The sequence below is a fragment of the Pan paniscus genome, chromosome 8, assembly GCF_029289425.2.
Source record: "Pan paniscus chromosome 8, NHGRI_mPanPan1-v2.0_pri, whole genome shotgun sequence".
In the NCBI taxonomy this organism is placed as follows: domain Eukaryota; kingdom Metazoa; phylum Chordata; class Mammalia; order Primates; family Hominidae; genus Pan; species Pan paniscus.
This window is the reverse complement of record NC_073257.2, coordinates 29,119,133-29,139,809: the sequence shown is the minus strand read 5'-3', so window position 1 is coordinate 29,139,809 and position 20,677 is coordinate 29,119,133. Positions and strand designations below refer to the sequence as shown.

At 41.0% G+C, this 20,677-nt stretch overlaps 1 long non-coding RNA gene across 1 annotated transcript; it reads right to left on the bottom strand.

The window, feature by feature from the left end:
* Window positions 1-4,884: 4,884 nt before the first annotated feature.
* On the bottom strand, window positions 4,885-20,329 carry LOC130540516 (uncharacterized). Its single transcript, XR_008954501.1, has 3 exons — window positions 19,637-20,329; window positions 14,481-14,659; window positions 4,885-9,540 (listed from the first exon to the last, which is right to left on the bottom strand). It is a non-coding gene; the product is annotated as an uncharacterized LOC130540516 (long non-coding RNA).
* Window positions 20,330-20,677: the final 348 nt, after the last annotated feature.

Genomic DNA, 20,677 nt, shown 5'->3' with positions numbered 1-20,677 from the left:
ACTTCTGCTTGCTGATCCCTTTATACTGCAAGAAGCTTCCTATTACAGTTGATAGTTTGGTGAAGTAAATTTTCAGTAACAGCAACAAAAATTAAGTGGGTGAGATCCAGAGCCATGGGAATTCTGGGGAAGGAAAGTTAGTCTCTGCAGGGTTTGCTCTGTGTTTCACTGGAAATATCCTTTTTACAGCCAATTTTCAGTTTGCCAGATTTCCATGCCAGGTATGAAGTGTAACTGTGTTCCGTCGAATGAGTGTATCAAGAATCCTTTGGAAGCACCGAGAAGTTTTATCTTGTGAATAATCTGTGAGTAATTATGTCAGCTGCTTCTCCAGAAACTAGTTCACGAACAAAACTTCAGTTTGTGCATGGGTTGTCACGTAGGAAGAAGGAAAGGTGTAATGCTGAGTTATTTTCAGTTCTGAGAGCCCACGGTCACAGTGGCTCCCTAGAAGCTAATCATGGTGGATATACTTTCTTTTTGGAAGAGCCTCTGAGGCTTGGGAGGAGTAGCATTGAAGAAATAGAAACTAGCTTCTCTGGCTCCAGCAAATAGGGTTACTGAAAGCCTCTTCATCTATAATTACTGAGCCTTCCATTTGTCCAAAGTCCCAGTACTCATTATCAGGATATTCTGGGTGTGTTGCTCTGTATTCTAAAATACTCAGGTGTAGTTGTAGTTTTTTGTTTGTTTGTTTCTTTTCCTAAAAGCTACATTATCTATGCATAGCATCCTACCTAGATTCCTTCCCTTCTTCTCCTTCCCTTCCCTTTCCTTTCCCTTCCATTCCTTCCTATTCTTCCCCTTTCCCTTCCTCTCCTTCTCTTCCCTTCCCTTTCTTTCCCTTTCCTTTCCTTCCCTCACGTTCCCTTCCCTTTCTTTCCCTTTCCTTTCCTTCCTCTCCTTTCCTTCCCTTCCCTTTCCTTCCCTCATGTTCCCTTCCCTTCTCTCCCCTTTCCTCCTTCCCCTCTTCCCCTTCTTTTCATTCTCTTTCCTTGCTTCACTTTCCCTTCCCATCTCTCCCCTCCCCTCTTTTCCTCCCCTCCCCTCCTCTCCTCTCCTCCTCTCCTGTCCTTTTTTAAAAATAGAGGTAACATCTCTCTATATTGCCCAGACTGGTCTTGAACTCCTGGGCTAAAGTGATCCTCTTGCCTTGGCTTCCCAAAGTGCTGGGCTTACAGGCATAAGCCAGCTCGCTGTCCTCACTTCATTCCTTTTCTATCTTCAGTGACTTCATTTTGGGATATATATTTGCATCTTTAATGAAAACTCCCATTTGCTATAGGAGGCCTGCTCTGTTAGAAATATTTTGACCTTCAAAGGACATATTAGATAGAAATCTCAGACCTCTTGTCAGCTCTTCCATTTCAGACATTGTAGAGCGATCACATTTAGTCTGTGATTTTATGATTTTTAAAGGAGAAAATTCCTTGAGGGTCATTGTCATGTCTGATAATTCTCTTTCAGAAAGTGGAGCTAGTTCAGTACACTACTCAGCACATGTTTGCTAAATGAATAAGAACATTCTAGTCAGTTTTTTGTCTTAATATTTGAATTGTGGTTTGGGGGGTTTTGTTTTCACTGAAGTGGTAAATAAGCAATCTGTTCTCATAAACATTACTGAAATGATCTCCTGACAGAAGAAAAGGAGGAGAATAGATGGATGTATAAGAGTTATGGGGTTGAATTAGGAGGCAGGAGGAGAGATAGAAGTTAATTGGAGTAAGAATGAGGGATTTACATATTCTATTTTAGGATAATGAATGGAATTGAGAGACGAAGGGACTGGCAATGAGGAGCATGGTAGTGGCGGTGGTTGTGATGTGTGTGTCTGTGTATCTGTGAGGGAAAAGGATAAGAGAGAAGGGTTACTGAAAAGAAAACAATAGAATAAATCGAAGTAATAAAAAACAACTCCCTGAGTAAAGTTGTGTGGCACAGAAGAACACAGAAGAGACGTGGCCAGTCCTGAAATGGAAGTGCAGTGAGACAGGCAACAATACAAACCTCCTCGAACTGAACATGTATGGAAGTCATCCGGGAATGGAAAAGGAGATTTTCTGAGGTGAATGAAAAAGCATGAGACAGAATGGACCAATGTTCATTTAGAGAAATGAAATAGAAATAGACAGGACTGAAGATGAATATAGGAAAGAAGAAACTGGAAATGAAGCCAGAAATGAAGAAGATAGAGAAATCCAGTACAGATTAGTAAAGATGAGCTAGAGAAGAGGACTCTAATTTTAGTTACATTATCTCTATTTAATTACATTTAAAGATCATCTCCACGTGAATGTTCAGTATTCATTTGCTTTGGATACATGAATTTTCAGTATTCGTTTGCTTTGGATTGAAAGATTTGGTAAAGATGAAGGCCTCAGAAATGAGGTATCACGATCTGGGAGAATTTGCTAAAAAAAAAAAAAAAAAAAGAGAAACGAGGGTAGACCTGTGAAAATGGTGATATATATTTTTATGAGACAAAAAGGTACACAGAGTTTTATATTTCCATAACAAAACTTAAAGTAACAAGTCAGAATATATGTTTCATAAAAATAGAAAATGGCATTATTGTGAAACTACGGTGCATTGCTTCAAACATGCACCCTCTTTCACAGATCATCTTCTTCAGACCCAAGATGGTGGTATTAGGGTCTATGATGGACTTACTGGCAGCCAGCTTACTGTGAGGGCCCTGGTAACAATCTCAGGTTCTTTTTTTTTTCTCCAAAGGTTAAAATTACCTAGACTCCCCAGAAATCTTAATTGTAGAATGTAATTGTCAGTGTCTACTACTTATACTTTCTTTTCCTTTTCTGTATCATCCCGCCTTTTTTTTTTTTTTTTTTTGAAATGAGGTTTTGCTCTGTCACCTAGGCTGGAGTGCAGTGGCATGATCTCAGCTCACTGCAACCTCCGCCTCCCAGACTCAAGCGATCCTCCCGCTTCAGCCTCTTGAGTAGCTGGAACTACAGGCGTGCACCAGCATACCTGGCATATATATATATATATATATATATATATATATATATATATATATATAATTTTTTTTTTTTGTCATGGAGCCTTGCTCTGGAGTGCGGTGGCGTGATCTCGGCTCACTGCAACCTCTGCCTCCTGGGTTCAAGTGATTCTCTTGCCTCAGCCTCCCAAGTAGTTGGGACTACAGACATGCACCACCACGCCCGGCTAATTTTGTTATTTTTAGTAGAGATGGGGTTTCACCATGTTGGCCAGATAGTCTCGATCTCTTGACCTCGTGATCTGCCTACCTCGGCCTCCCAAAGTGCTGGGATTACAGGCGTGAGCCACCGCGCCCAGCCTAATTTTTATATTGTTTTAGAAATAGGGTTTCACCATGTTGCCCAGGCTGGTCTCAAACTCCTGGGCTCAAGTGATCTGCCCACCTCAGCCTCTCAAAACACTGGGATTACAGGCATGAGCCACTGCCCTCAGCCTCATCTCACTGAACTTTTTAAAGCCTCTTTTCCAATAGACGATGTTCTTCCCTGGACCAAACACTTAAAAAGACAAATCTGCTTTTTGTAGCATCTTTTCAAATCCCACCCAAGTCTAATCACCATAAGCCCTGGAGCAATTTCTTTGTCCCTAAACACCCTTCCCACTGTGTCTTGTATTCAGCACGTACAAGTATGTGATGGTTCACCAAGATCCACTTTATGTTCTCAATATCTGCCTGTGACATTTAAGTTCTCTACAAATGAGAGAAATTAATGTTCCACTTATAAAATCATAGAATGTTGGAACTGGGAGGGAAGTTTAGAGATCATCTAGTCAAACTTATTATGAGTCATTTGTTAACAGCTCCAAGGGACTCATTCGCAACAGGGAATATAAACAATTAAGGCCTCTTAATAAACTCTATAGTAAGAAAAATTACAGGATTCCCCCAAGGAAGGAAATGAAGCTAAGTGCACTAATTTGGACAGATGCTTGAACAGCATCACCAACACATGCAGGCACAAATGCAGGGCAATGTTGATTCAGTAGAGTAGATGAGACTTCAAATCAAACAGAGACATTTATTAAGCATAGCATCATGATTAAGATCGCCCAAGGTATCAGACAATCAAAACTGTGATCCAGAAATATCAGAGGCACACAGTCTAGCTCCCAGAGAAAAACCACAGACCACACTGTTAGCATCATTTTTCTTCTGAATCTGTAGCCTAATACACCCAGTGCTCAAAATGTTACCAAGGAACCCTATCACAGAATAGGCTCATAAGGAGGCTTAAAACAACCACCACCGCCGCCACAAACGACCCAGTTTTGTGGGATACACTTGCAAAAATCCTTATAGAGCTCTGGGGTAAGTACCTGGCTTCCCTAGTTCCTGCTGAGGTCATTAAAATTGATTTACATCATTAATTACATTTCCCCCACACCAAGAGGACAGTGTGGGGGAAATGTAACTGAAACTTTCTACTGTATTCTAGTTCTCCGTCAGCAGGATTGGGTGTGTGAGGAGGTCCCTCGGAAAGTGCTCTAAGCTTTCTGGGCTGGAGACGTCATCCCGAGTTTATAAGCTTCAGCTTATGTTTTGCCTTCACTATGGAGTCTTTGCTGATCTCTCCACCTTAGATGAGCAGTTTTAATTAAAGTTTACTTTTTGCAGAGAAAAGGGAACTCGTGTATACAGTGAGTCCAGCCACAAAGGAAAAACAGTCTGAAGATTTCTCAAAAAACTAAAAGTAGAATCACCATCCCATCCAGCAATCCCATTATTGGCTATCTATGGAAAAGAAAAGAAATCAGTGTATCAAAGGTTACCCACCCTCACATGTTTATTGCAGTACTATTCACAATAGACAGGATATGGAATCAACCTAAGTGTTCATGAATGGATGAATTGATAAAATGTGATATATATATATGTGTGTGTGTATGTGTATGTGTGTATGTATATATGTATGTATGTGTATGTGTGTATGTATTTATGTGTGTATGTGTATGTGTGTATGTATATATGTATGTATATGTGTGTGTATATATATATACACACATAAATACACACATATATACACATACATACACAATGGAGTAATATTCAGCCATAAAACAAGAATGAAATCATGTCATTTGCAGCGACATAGATGGAGTTGGAAGTCATTATCTTAAGTGAAATCAGCCAGGTGCAGAAAGACAAATATTGCCTGTTCCCAATTATATGTGGCAGCTAAAGAATTTGATAGAGAGAATTAGGTAGAGAGTGGAAAGAGAGACTGATAAAGGTGGGTGGGGAGGAGGTGGAGGGTGAAGAGAAGCTTGTTAAAGGGTATAAACGTACAGTAAGATAGAAGGAATACATTCACCGTTCAGTAGCAGAGTGGGATGACTATGCTTAACAAAAGTGTAGTGTACTTGGGTGTTGGACACCCTAAATACCACGGCTTGGTCATTACGCATTATAGACATATTACACAGTTTCTCATGTACCTTGTAAGTTTGTACAAATAAAAAAGTTAGTCTCTTCCTTTGGCCTCTTACTGCTCTTGAAGACCAGTGAGATATAAGGTGGCACTGTGTCCTCTGTGGAATTTTAAAAATGTGTGAAGATTTTTTGTTCACTAGACTAGCAGGCACTTCTGGTGTTCAGTGGGTACGAGCTAGTTCTGTTCAACAAAGAAGTATTCTGTGGCCGGGCACACAGTGGCTCGTGCCTGTAATCCCAGCACTTTCGGTAGCCAAGGTGGAAGGAGCGCTTGAGCCCAGGAGTTCAAGACCAGCTTGGCCAACACGGTGAGACCTCATCTGTATTTTTTTTTAAGTAGTATTCTGTGTCCAGTATTTTTTTTTTTTTTTTTGAGACGGAGTCTCGCTCTGTGGCCCAGGCTGGAGTGCAGTGGCGCGATCTCGGCTCACTGCAAGCTCCGCCTCCCGGGTTCACGCCATTCTCCTGCCTCAGCCTCCCGAGTAGCTGGGACTACAGGCGCCCGCTACCATGCCCGGCTAATTTTTTGTATTTTTAGTAGAGACGGGGTTTCACCGTGTTAGCCAGGATGGTCTCGATCTCCTGACCTCGTGATCCGCCCGCCTCGGCCTCCCAAAGTGCTGGGATTACAGGCGTGAGCCACCGCGCCCGGCCCTGTGTCCAGTATTTTTACATAATTTTAATATACAGTGACTTTTCCAGAAGTTCAACTACCGCATACGTGGAGAAAATTGCATATTGTTTTGTTTGGAATGTTACCAAGTCAATGGCAGTGCACTCAGGTGTTTGAATATCCAATACCTATCACTTCTATCATTCTGCATTTGCGGATCTACAGTCAGGATGATTCTATGGATGAGGGCAAGGATCTGTTTCATTGTCTACTGCTGTGATCATACCTGCATATTCATTGTCTTAAGTTACATTCCTTTTATGTTTTATTTTACAGTGAGGACACTGCATTGATTTTTCTGAACTTATGTATGCAAAGATATGTTGTCTGAATTGATTTCACGACAGTAAAGGACACATTATAATATTTATTATAGAAAATATATTGGGTCTGACAGGAATGAGGTGGAAAGAGCATGAGCATTTAGGTCATACCTGGATTCTGGATTTGTCTCTGCCACCTACCAGTTTTTTGAATTTAGGAAAGTTACTTCTGTAAATCACGTTTCCTCATCTGCAAAACAGGGATAATAGCAACCTTTCCATAGGCACTGTGATTTATGCAGCTCCTAATATGTAGCAGATGCTCAGTAATTATTTCACCTTCATTCATTCAACTAAAAATTATTGATCACCTACTCTGGGCAGGTATTAATATGGGTGCTGGAATATATAGCAACCAACAAAGAAAATCTCTGCACTAAGAGAGGTTACATGAGACAGGTGCAGTGGCTTATGCTCCTTACCCTAGTGACTCAGGAAGCTGAGGCAGAAGGATCACTTGAGGCCAGGGGGTTGAGACCAGGTTGGGCAACACAGCAAGATCCTTTCTCTACAAAAATAAAAATAAAAAAATTTAAAAAGGTCATCTACAAGTGATAAGAAATCATTTTGTTCTCTGAATTTTAATACCATCTTTTCTTTTGAATTTCCTTTTATTTTTAGTTATTTCTTTGAGGCTGGGATGAGAAATTTAACAAATTTTTGCAACCTGTTGCGTTAGCTGGTATTGGTGTAAATTTTATTCAGGTCCATTCTCTTTTAATCATCAGTAGTTCTGCCCAAAGTGCCATGCACTTTATCTCATTGTTTGCCTAAATTGTTGACAGATTATTTATGCTTTAGTGCCATGTAGGTGTTTATATTCACTTAATCCTTACAGAGGAATCTAGCTAACAGTGCAAGAGAAGTTCCTAGAGAAAATCCGCCTGTGGTTTTGGGGGTGATTCAGAGTACCCTTAGATTTCCCCTCATTACATCACCTCAATGACACAGGCAAGTTAGTGTTACAAGTATGATGGTTGGGGGGAACCAGGTTCTTTGTCTATCAGTTGGTTTTCTTTCCAAGATTATCAGCCATGGGTATCTCAAAGCTGTCATCTTTCACAAACTTAACTAAGAAGAGATACTCACTTCCAGAAATTACCACAAAGGAGAGTAAAGTTTAAAACTTGATATCTGCTCTTAGAATTAAAATTTTCTGATCTTAAAATTCCTTGACCTCTCCCATTGCTTAGGCTTGTTGTCGGTTATTTTTTCTTCATAACCCTAACCCGTGGCCATTTTGCTAGGGTCTGCTTATGTCCTCCAGAGTTCTCTATATCATGTCTTCTTTCTTTGAATTCCCACATCCCTGCAACTCCCTGTAGCTAGGCTCTCCTGGAAGAATCCCATAACATTCATGTATATAATATTTGCGGAGAAGCACCTGCCCGTAATAATTGCAATCCTTGACAAACCTGCTTGAAGCTTGTGTCATTCTTCTGCTCTGAGATCAATGGGAGTAGACACTTAAGCATTTTCCATGCACTTGTCAGTTAAGATGACCCAGAAGAAAGTGACCCAGAGACATATTCCAGCTTCAGAGCTGCCAGCCATTCAGTGCAGCTGAGGTCTAGCCTCAGCACCCTATTACAATGTTGTGTTTGGATTAACATTTTTCCATAATGTGTTCCATGTTAGACATGTCCGTTGAAATTCTACACACATTGGCCGGGTGCGGTGCCTCATGCCTGTAATCCCAGCACTTTGGGAGGCTGAGGTGGGTGGATCACTTGAGGTCAGGAGTTCGAGACCAGCCTGGCCAACATGGTGAAAACTAGTCTTTACTTAAAAAAAAAAAAAAATTAGCCGGGCATGATGGTGCGTGCCTGTAACCCCAGCTACTCAAGAGACTGAGGCAAAAGAATCGCTTGAACCTGGGAGGCGGAGGTTGCAGTGAGCCGAGATTGTGCCAGTGCACTCCAATCTGGGTGATGGAGCGAGACTCCATCTGGAAAAAAAAAAAAAGAAAATTCTACACACACATACATATATACATATAATTCTGTCATCAAAGACCCCTGTTGGAAAGTTACAAAACCCTTTGGCAAAGGGTCAAAAAGCGGTGTAGTAAAAAGGGATGTTTTAAACTTTGGTTAGGTGATCATTTCACAGATGTATTTGACCATGGTTCTCCAAAAGCCTATTGGAATGTGGCACTTTGGGAGATACTGTGGTCGACCAGGTGTCAAACCTGTGCACACCCGCTGCATTTTCTTCTCTGGCCTTTATTTTTTTTTTTTTCTCCCCTTGGCAAAAGATTCCTGGGCTGGGTTCCACCCCTTCCTTTTTCTCATTCCCTCTGGTGGGTTGTGTTCTGCTTTCATAGAGTGTAGATTGTCTTATTGTTAGGTGATTCTTCTAACATGCTTCTATTTGTGAAAATTCTGTCTTTAATTTCACTCAGGACAGTGCCAGTGGACCACTAATGTTAGGAACTCAACAAAATGCTGCTGATAAGAGCCCATTTGTTCATGCAACAGGTATTTATTATGTGACTACCCCGCTAGACACTCTTTTTAGTATTCCTAACACATTAATGAGCAAAATGGACAAAGACTCCTGCCCCTGTGAAATTTATGTTTTAGGAATGCAGCCAAGTAGTAAATACTGGACAGAATAGGTTAAGAAAAAAATTTACAGAACATTAAACTAATATTCTTTTTCTTATAATTCCTCTTTTCTTGGAAAGTATCACATAGATGCAAGTTATTTTTGACTAAGCGTCTAGACTTTCATTTTTAGGCCTAGTAGACCATTATTCAGCACATCAAATCCATTTGTAGCTGTACTATCAGGACAACATAACAAGAAAACAAAAATGCTGATTATCTGTCATTTCTGTACGGAATAAGTGGATGTAAAAATGAAAAGGAGGCAAGAAAAGGCAGCAAAAATCTGTAATGGGCAATGTGGTAATTATAGGTGGATAGTCAACCAAATTCAACAGCTGCATTAATTACATCTGAAGATGGCGGTGAAGATGCTTCTGCCAATCCATATTTCATTGTTTCTGATATCCTTAAGGGTACCTGAGTTCCTGAGTTCTGGAGGTAGGTTACATTTCTTGTTGGTTTCTTCTCCTGACCACTCTGTTTAGTAAGAAAGGAAATAAAAAAAAAGTCCTGCCACTTTGGAACTCAAGATGGTTTACTCCACCACCCTCTCTTCCTCGGTCACTGTCATGCACCAATCCCTACTCTCTCTCAGTCATCTGAGACTCTGCCCATTGATTTGCAGTCATTCTTTTCCATCCAAACACCATAGCTATCCTGAGTGAATCCAACATGTGAATGGCCCTTCCAACATTCCAACTTCCTACTGCTAATAATTTAAATTTCCAATGGATTCCTCTTCTGCGCACCCACCCCAACTCAGTGATATGTGCTCTCTATCATCTGAAACTGCTCCACCTCTACAGTCATTAATTTCAAGCATTCTACTTCGCATCTCAGGCTCCTCGTCTTCCAGCCTACTTGTTCAACTACTCCTGCAATGACTGTTCTTTAATCTCATCCATGTGAATCCACTGAGAATTTCATTGTCGCCCAGTCAGGCTCACACCTGGAATCCCAGCACTTTGGGAAGCTAAGGCAAGCAGATTGCCAGAGCTCAAGAGTTTGAGACCAGCCTGGGCAAAATGGCGAGACCACATCTTCTTTAAAAAAAAAAAAGAATTAAAAGTAAATAAATCATAAATGCTATGGAGTGAGAGAACATTTATCTCAGAATCCACTGAGAACTTTATTCTCTCACAGTCTAGCAGTTTTTCTTACTTCACCTCTTCTCATAACAATCTTGTAAATAAATTCCATGACTGACTTATGCCATTTATCTTGTAAGACTCTTATGCCATCTGTACTCTCACCTGTATATGGGCAGCTGAGCCATGCTGGAGAAGGTTGCAACAAAGGGCAAATTAAATATCATTAAAATTCATGCTTCTTGAAACATGTCTCTCACATTGCTTAATAATTCTGTTACGTTTCTCTGATCAACTTGGTCCCTCAGTCTGCAGCATTCATTATTTATATATATATTTTATTGTTTTACTCACCATATTGCTTAGGTTGGTCTTGAACTCCTGGGCTCAAGCAGTCTACTTGTCTTGGCCTCCCCAGGTGCTGGAATTCCAGGTGTGAGCCACCATGCCCAGCCGCATTTATTAAACGTGCTCTAGGCCTCTTCTTTTGTTCTCATTTACCTCTTATCTCATCCAGCTAATATTCTTTTTCTTTTTCACAGCCAAACTTCTTGAATGAAAATGTTTCCTGATTTGTTGCTTTCTCCACCCTTTTTTTTTTGAAACCTCCCACTAACTACTTATTCTACTCCAAGCTGGCTTCTACTTCCTCGCCAGTTTATCAATCAAAATAGCTCTCAGTGAGGTCATCACTGAGATCTGTGCATGAAATTTATTGGGCAGTTTTTAATGTTTAACTTCGTAGTCTTTGAAGCAAACTTTAACTTACTTGATGATTCCACTATTCTTTCTTCTATAACAGTTTTATTAAAATATAATTTACCTATCATAAAATCGACCCGTTTAAAGTATAAAATACAATGGTCTTTAGCCTATCCAGAATTTTGCAAATATGACTGCAATCAATTTTAGTACATTTTTCACCATCCATACCCATTAGCAGTCTCCTCATCACTGTTGAGACTGTCAGCCCCAAGCAGCCATCAGCCTACTCTCTGTGTCTATGGATTTACCTATTGTGAATATTTCACACAAATGAGCTAATATGTGATCCTTTTGACTGGCTTCTTTCACTTAGCATAATGTTTTCAAGGTTTATCCATGGTGTTGCATGTGTTAGTACTTAATTCCTTCTTATTGTCAAACAGTATTCCATTGTATTGTTATACCACATTTTATTTGTCCATTAATTCATTGGTGAATATTTGTGTTGTTTCTACTTATTTGCTAGTATGAATAATTCTGCCATGAATATTTGTTCACAAGTTTTTGTATGCACATGTGTTTTTATTTTTCTTGGGTACGTACCTAGGAGTGAAATTTAGTTCATATGGTAACTCTGTTTAACCATTTGAAGAACTATACAATGTTTTCCAAAGTGACTGCACTATTTTACACTTTCACGAGCAGTGTTTGTGGGTTCCGATTTCTCCACATCCTTGCCTACACTCATTATTATCTGGCTTTTTGATTTGAGCCATCTTAGTAGATGTGGAGTCATATCTCATTTAGGTTTTGATTTGCATTTCCCTAACAACTAATGATGTTGGGCATCTTTTATGTGTTTATTGGCCATTTGTAAAACTTCTCTGAAGAAATGTCTACTCAGATTGTTTATTCATTCTTAAATTGGGTTGTGTTTTTATTGTTGTAGGAATTCTTTGTATAATCCATATACCTGTCCCTTATCAAAAATAAGATGTCCAAGAGATTTTTCCCATCCTCTGGGTTGCCTTTCACATTCTTGGTGGTATCTTTTGAACTACAAAAGTGTTAATTCTGATGACATCCAACTTATCTATGTTTCTTTCATTGCATGTGCTTTTGGTGCCATATCTAGAAACCATTGCTTAATCTCATAAAGATTTACTCTTATATTTTCTTCTAGGAGATTTATAGTGTTAGTGATATGGTTTGGCTGTGTCCCCACCCAAATCTCATCTTGAATTGTAGCTCCCATAATTCCCATGTGTTGTGGGAGGGACCTGGTGGGAGATAACTGAATTATGAGGGTGGATTCCCCCATACTGTTCTCTTGGTAGTGAGTAAGTCTCATGAGAGCTGATGATTATATAAGGGTAAACCCCTTTCACTTGGCTCTCATTTTCTCTCTTGCCTGCTGCCATGTAAGACATGCCTTTTGCCTTCCGCTATGATTATGAGGCTTCCCTAGCCATGTGGAACTGTGAGTCCATTAAACCTCTTTTTCTTTATAAATTACCCAGTCTTGTTTATGTCTTTATCAGCAGTATGAAAATGGACTAATACAGTTAGCTCTGTCATTTAGATCTTTGAGTTAGTATTTGTATGTGATGTTGAGTAAGGGATGCCATGCATCTGGAAACCACATCCTCTGTCTTTCCTCCTGACCCTCTATATGGTCCCTCTCAGTCTTTATATTTTACATTTTTCTGTCTTTAAATGTTGTATTTTCTCAAAGACATGTCCTCATTTATCTTCTTTTCATGGATTCTCACTGAATATTGAGGATTGAGCATAAAAAAGACAGAACCTAAGTCCACGTAACACAACATTTGGCTCATCAAGTAGTTTTAAATCAGATTTTAAAAATGATGCCAAGCAACTCAGTGGTGTTCCTGCTTAAAGTTATAATGTTTGCTTTTCTGAAATAAGGTAATACATTTCAAATGTTGAAGCAGCTGTCTCCTAGTGACTAGGAGCTCTGAAAAATTAGTCCGGAATTTCACTTTGGACTTATATTTTTCACGTTTTAGTTTTCAGGAAGTCAAGGAGAAAAAACGGAGGAGAGAATATTTGATGAAGTCTTCCCCATCTGGGCCAGGTGCGGTGGCTCACACCTGTAATCCTAGCACTTGGGTAGGCTGAGGTGGGTAAATCACTTGAGCCGAGGGGTTTGAGACCAGCCTGGGCAGCATAGTGAAACCCTGTCTCTACAAAAAAAAAAAAAAAAAAAAAAATTACAAAAATTAGCCAGGCATGGCAGTGCGTGCCTGTGATCTGAGGTGCTTGGGAGGTTGAGGTGGGAGGGCCACTTGAGCCCGGGAGGTAGAGGCTGTAGTGAATCATGATAGTGCCACTGCACTCCAGCCTGGGTGACAGAGTGAGACCTTGGATCAACAAACAAACAACAACATAAAAGAAAAAAAATTCCCCATCTGATACTGTTCAAGCAAAGGGAAAGAATAGAAGTGTGGCCAGGGGGTGACAGATCCAAGGAGCCAGGAAAGGACAGTCCCAGGAAGGGACAGTCCCAGGAGGAAATGAGCTCAGAATAGTGGGTGCAGAGAGGAAGCCACGGAGACAGCTTCTACCTGGAAGGGAAGGAGAGTCTGTATACGTGCAAAGAGAATCTCCTGGAACTAGGAAGTACTTTGAAGAAAAGAATGGATTTTACTTTATGCCAGCCCCTAAGAGACTTCTCAATGAAAGTCCTCAAAGAATAAGGGAATGACATTTGTGAAAAGCATTCTGAGGTTGCTCTGAAAAATATTTCCAGATAATTCCAAGATGCTACAAGCGATCATACTGACACAGTTTACAAATAGAGCAAACACCAAAGGATACAGTCGCATGCACAAAAACAGCTTATTTGTGACCTCAGGATTACCACAAAATTCAGCTGCATTTCTGGACTGTCACCTTCAGGTGGGCAAAGGTGGTTACAAATCACTTTGCAAGTAGAATTTGTAGCTTCCAGGACAGATTAGAGGATCATTCTGTCATAGGGCACCTATTATCTAAGTCTGTGGAAATGCCACCTTCTCTCACCCTTATATTGTATAGACTTTATTTAAGTTTTTTTTTAAGCATAAGAGGAATTCTGTTCTTGTCATTGCAATTTGCTGGCTTTAGGGTAAGCAGCAACTGCTAGAGTGGCACAAGATACAGAGGTGGAGATTTTGAACTTTGGGAATTAAAAAGGAGATCATGCAAATGGTTGCTTGAGGTGTGCTTCTGATGGGGTGGAGTGAGAAGCCCCTGAGAGGGGCTGGCTGCTGGCTGGAGAGAAGGCAGAAACATCAGCAAGATCATGAGGCATCGCGGCCAGGGCCTAACAAGGCCACAAACTCATGATCAGGGACTGGCTGGAGGGCCCAGGGCCTCATGGCCTTGCTGCATAGCAGGCAACAGCCTCCCAGTGCTGCTGTGGTCCCTGTAACTCCCCTTCTGTGGTCTCCCTAAAGTCCTCCCACACTCTCCAGCTGCTACAGTGACAACGCGGCACAGATGCTCTTTCCTGAAGCCCAGAACCTTCCCCAACCACTGTCCCTTCCAACTCGCCAGCATCACACCCTCTCCACATTACTTCTCACCCAGCCCCTGTGACCCCCTTCCCTTATCTCTCACCTTTGTTCAACTCAAGGATCAACACTGCAAATGTTGCCTCTCCTTTTCCTTGAATTTGAGTCTCTGGACCAAGAGCCCATAGCATCTCTCTATGGTAGACAGGAGAAGGCTGGAAGGGCGGCTGTCAGGAGCTCAGAGCTGCCTTGACCTTCACATCTCTCCCTTAGCAGCCCCTGCTTCTGAGAAAAAAGGTAGTTAACCAGGACTTAGATGGTCCACTTTCTTCTCTACATTGCCTGCTAACTGGCTTTGTGAGGGCAGAAAAGTCACTAAGCTTATCTCCTTACTATTTACCTAGAAAATGCCCTAATTTTCTCTCTTTTTAAAAATTAAAAAAAACAAAAAACAAGCATTTTTGAGACAGAGCCTCACCCCAGGCTTGAGGGTAGTGGCGTGACTCTAGTTCACTACGGTCTCAAACTCCTGGGCTTAAGGGGTCCTCCTGCCTCAGTCCCCTGAGTAGCTGTGACTACAGGTGCATGCCACCATGCCTGACTAATTTTTAAATTTTTTTGTAGAGTCGTGGGTCTCACTATATGTTGCCCAGGCTGGTCTCAAACTCCTGGCCTCAATCCATACTCCTGCCTCAGCCTCCCATAGTGCTGGGATTGCAGATGTGAGCCACTGTGCTCAGCCATCAATGGTTTCCCAGGCCCAAGTTCTCCTTCTTCCACCCTCCCAGCATTATCTTGCTACTCAAGTGGCCATGCCGCAGAATGGTTCCCGCATTTGTGCTCGCTAACCTCCTAGCTAGTTTACTCATCTCCCTCTTATTCCATGGGTGGATGTGTTAGTCTTTTCTCACGCTGCTAATAAAGACATATTTGAGACTTGGTAATTTATGAAGGAAAGAGGTTTAATTGATGTACAGTTCAGCATAGCTTAGGAGGCCTCAGTAAACTTACAATCATAGCGGAAGGGGAAGCAAACATGCCCTTCTGGACATGGTGGCAGCAGGAGAAGTGCTGAGCAAAAGGGGGGAAAAGCCCCTTATAAAACCATCAGATCCCGTGAGAACTCACTATCAGGAGAACACCATTAGGATAATCACCCCATGATTAAATTATCTCCTAGCAGGTCCCTTCCACAACATGTGGGGATTATGGGAACTACAATTCAAGGTGAGATTTGGCTGGGGACACAGCCAAACTCTATCAGTGGACTAATTTTTCTTTCTATTCCCTTCTCCCCTAGACCAGTCAGTCATTTTAGTAAGATTGTCTGACTGCCCACTATGGGCTAGACCTAGTTTCTGGGTACACGTTAATGAGCAAAATAGTTATATTTTCTCTTTTCTTTTCTTTTTTTTTTTTAATTGAGACAGAGTCTCACTTTGTCATGTAGGCTGGAGTGCAGTGGCATGATCTCAACTCACTGCAACCTCTGTCTCCCGGGTTCAAGCAATTCTCCTGCCTCAGCCCCTGAGTAGCTGGGATTACAAGTGTGTGCCATGATGCCCAGGTAATTTTTGTAGTTTTAATTGAGATGAGGTTTTGCCATGTTGGCCAGGCTGGTCTTGAACTCCTGACCTCAAGTGATCTGCCCGCCTTGGCCTCCCAAAGTGCTGGTATTACAGGTGTGATCTGCCACGCCTGCCCTAAGATAGTTATATTTTCTGTTCTCACACAGCTTATAGACCAAAGTGAGTAAGACAGATGAGAAACAAGAAAAAAAGGTGCAAAATGATAAAACACAATAGAATAACACATTAGAAATCTTTCCTTATTCTCGTATCTTTCTCTGAAGATCAGGCTTTGAAGTAAATTAGCCATAGACTTGAGACTCATAACTTTTGCTTCTTTAGATGCTCTAGTTGACCTTCTCATGGCTGTGGTCTTTGAAAGACTGTTCAAGATCAGAAACTGAAGACAAGGCTGAGCAGGATTGTGGACTTCTAGGTTTCTGGAATGTTGAAACCACATCATGTATAGGATATGGCTTAGAAATAGGTACAGGCCTACAATTCTGCGTATATATGTACATATACTTCAACATGCGTTAGTGAATAAGGCATTATATTTTGTCTTCCTGGTGCATACTTTTTTTTTTTGGCTGAGTGTCACTCTGTCATTCTGGCTGGAGTGCAGTGGCACCATCATTTCTCACTGTAGCCTCGACCTCTCAGGCTCAAGTGATCCTCCCACCTTAGCCTCCTAAGTAGCTGGGCTACAGGAGCACACCATTAAGCCTGGTTAATTTTTAAAAATTTTTTTGTGCAGGCAGGGTCTCACTATATTGCCTAGGCTGGTCTTAAACTCCTGGCTTTAAACAATCCTCCTGCCTCAGCCTCCCAAAGTGCTGGGACTGCAGGCGGAGCCACCGCAACAAGGTATTGAAAAGTTGAGACATAGCTTATCCATTGAAAACTTAACAGTACTCAGTAAGTCTTAGTTAAGAAGAAGACAGAAAATCAGGAGCGGTTGGAATCAAAAAGTGAGAGACAACACCCAAAGTCAGTTTAGGTTTACAGGCTCTTTGAATAGCTGGTTCTCACTCTTAAGTTATTCTGAATATCATAAAGCCTTGGCAAAGCCTGAACTTGGTCTTGGTTCTGCTTTCGTGTTATCAATAGCATGCAGTTTTAGAGGAAGTTTCCTGGGAAATGCCCTAGAAACTGGGGGCCTCTTTGAGGCAGGCAAATTTCTGGAAATTAGCAAGTATAATCTTGTTTTGTTGTCCCAAGCTGTTGAGGCTGGAGATTTTTAGTACAGAAATTATTTCCTTCTCCTCCTCCAAATCCCTGTACAGTATGTGTGGGACAGGCATCATTATCAGCTTCCCCTTGCATTTCACTGAGCATAGTTTAATAATTTCCCCAAGGTTACCACGTAGATGTGGAAGCTAAGCTTTCTTGTTTGACGTGCCATATACTGCAGATCATTCCAACTTTGGTAATGCCTCCCTAATAATTAAAAGGGTTTTAGGAAGGTGGACAGACCCCATGGAATTCAAGCTACAATATGCTTTTCCAAATTCTTCCACTGTGCTTTGCAATCAAATCAAGCTGCTGTTCATTTCAAGACCAAGGATGCAATGTTCTGGGATACAATGTTCTCGGTCCTGTTCCCGGTGGATGAGTCTCTTTGGATCACAAATAGCACAGCTGATGCTAATGGTTGCTTATCATCCTGCAGCTTCTCAAATAGGCTGCAAAGTTGGCAGGAGAGCCCTGGGGCATGGAAGCATAGGCTCTCAGATTGTATTAAAGCATCAAGAGCATATACTGTCGTAGCTTCAGACTTGTTCATATGTCTGAGCTCCTGAACGTTATGGGATGTGCAACCCTATGAAATACCAGCATGTGCGGTTATGCCAAGTGGACAAGTGGGACACAGAAATAGAACAATATAACATATGTGCTCTGTAAAATCATAGCCCACATGTCCACGAAAATAAACAAGCTGAGCCCGGTCAGTTTTCAGGTTTTTCATTAACTTTCACTCACTTATTGAATGATTTAATTGCATTGCCATTTGTTATCAGGTGAACAGTCATAAGCAACAAACAGTAAAGAAAATGTATGGAAGAAGAACTTAAATGAGAGAATTCTTTGCACAGATTTGTTACATCTTTTCCTTAAGTGAATCAGGAGAAGACCATTGTTACTTGATCATTCTGGAAGAATGTCACATTATAGCTCTCAGAAGATGTATTTCAGGAACCATAGCTGTTGGGTCAAGTATAAATAAATGTGACCTCAAGGTTTGTTGTAATATAAAGATGGGCCAGTTTGAACTTTTTCTTGTTTCTCTTAAGCTCTAAATGGTTTGCTAAAGTTCTAAATGGTTTGGTAATTGTGTTGATAACAAGAGCAAAAGGAAAAGTATTTTTTTCCCACTTTGTCCACGTGTTCTAAAAAAGGATAATTCTTAACCTGCTTGAGATTCTCAATTTTCCAAGCACTTTAGACAGCTACGGAGCTTGCCATTTGCAAGCTTGTCTGCCCAACATCTTCCTTGCCTATTGCCAATCTTTGAAAAGAGATTGATCTTTGAAAAGACATACTAAGTGTTCCCATCTTTTCTTTCTCTCCTCTTTCTCTAATTCCTTTCACCTCTTCCCTTAGAGAAGTCACTGCTCAAAACTTGGGTCTTCTCAGAAGACAGTATGAAGGCAACTTAGTTTTTTCAATTTTCTCAACACGTGTTGCAATTTAGATTTAAAACACAATTCATATTCATGTTACGACCTATCGATCTGGTAGCTGGAAAACATCCAAGGATGTACCGTCTAATTCATGCCAGTTATTAGATTGAGAACACTGTGAGGGCAGGCACCTGTGACTCACACATATTAGTTGTGGTGTCATTGTAAAATACTATTTTTTATTTATATATTTTTAAAAAATTGTGACCCATGTTTCAGACACAGTATTTCACTGTTGCAACTACACCTTCTTTTTCTTCTTTATTTTATTTTATTTTTTGAGCTGGGGTCTCACTCTGTCACCTAGGCTGGAGTGCAGTGGTGTGATCTCATCTCACTGCAACCTCTGTCTCTTGGGCTCAAGCAGTCCTCCCTACTCATCCTCCCAAGTAGCTGGGACCACAGACAGGTGCCATAACACCCAGCTAATTTTTTGTATTTTTCGTAGAGACAGAATTTTGCCATGTTGCCCAGGCTGATCTCGAACTCCTGAGCTCAAGCAATCCACCCGCCTCGGCCTCCCAAAGTGCTGGAATTATAGGTGTGAGCTACTGCGCCCAGCCTAAAAATATTATTAATAAAAGAACGATAATGACAGCTGAAACTTACATAAGTACATGCTAGGCAGTCTTCTGAGCACTTGATACATCTTAACACTTGATTCTTACAGCAACCAGTGAAGTCGGTACTAATATTGTTCCTATTTACAAATGAGAAAATCCCGACATTCACTAAGAGGTTGAGTGACTTTCTGAAGGTCAGGAAGAGGGAAAGCTGGATTCTAGACCAGCTGTGTGGCTTTAGGCCCTGTGCCTTCACTGTCACAATCTCCATGCCTCTCAGTTCATGAAAATATAGCAGCACACTTTATGAGAAAATTTTATTTGATCTCAGCTCTTCCCCAATCCAGTACCCTATTTGCATGACATTTTTATACCTTTCCTAAAGCTTCTGGATATTTTACCTTATAATCAAGTTTTCAAATGACCGGGTTCTAAATTATGACATACCTTTGCATTTTTCCAAGAGCCATCCTTTGCATGACACATAAGTTAGGCCGGGTTTTTAGGAGTCTGATTTGGATGAGGTTGATGTCAGTGACTGACGGGATGAAGGCTTTTTGACCAGTCTATTCGGGATGTGGACAGCATTGCTTGCAGATTTTCAACTGGGTTATTCTCTACCCTCCAAAGCTTTGGTGGCATTTAAAAAAAGGCGATCAGCTTTAATGAGCAATTTTTATGACTACTTACATCCCTTTTTATTTAATTTGATAACTGTACTACGAAGCTATTACAGCTGATGCTTTATCAAAAAATACCACAGTACTAGACCTTAAAATCCCCAAACAAACGAAACCTCAATAATTCTTTGTTGCTTTAGAGACTTCTCTGATTTATTTCCCAATAATAATTAAAACTGTTGGAAAGCTCAAAAAATACTTAATGGGATTACAAATTTACTCATCCTCTAATACGGATGTCCAAAGACAATATAGCTCCTAGATTTCTCCAGACCAGTTTCTCATCAAGTGTCTACATCTTGAGTAAAGAGGAAAAGAAGTCTTAGTTTAATCTGAATCAAATCAAGACAAGATAATTTTATCTGTTGTGGGGGCCTTAACTCGATTCTTTGGACAACTGCTCTGTGTTTCAGATTGTTCTACCTTGTCGCCCTCCTTTCCAAGATGGCAGCCAAAGCATGGGAGGGGCCACAGGCTTTCTGGAGTTGGGAGGGGAGCGTGTGGTGACCGATGTGAACAGAGCTCAACTGAAGCTTGCCTCAGCCATTTCTGATCCTAGGGAGCCTATTGATAGCTGTTGTTGACATCTATGGTGGATAAACTCATTTGTAGTCTATGCTTTTTTAGTGTCTCTGGACCCTGGAGGATCCGCCCTAATGACTTGGCTTCCCCTTAGCCTTCATGGGTTTTGAAGACTCCTCTGAGTCACTGCCACATCTGTCATCTACCCCTGGCTCATGTCCACCACCCCAAAGGCTTTGCTGTGAGGCCACCCTACGCGGACCATACTAGGCTCAAGAATAGGTTC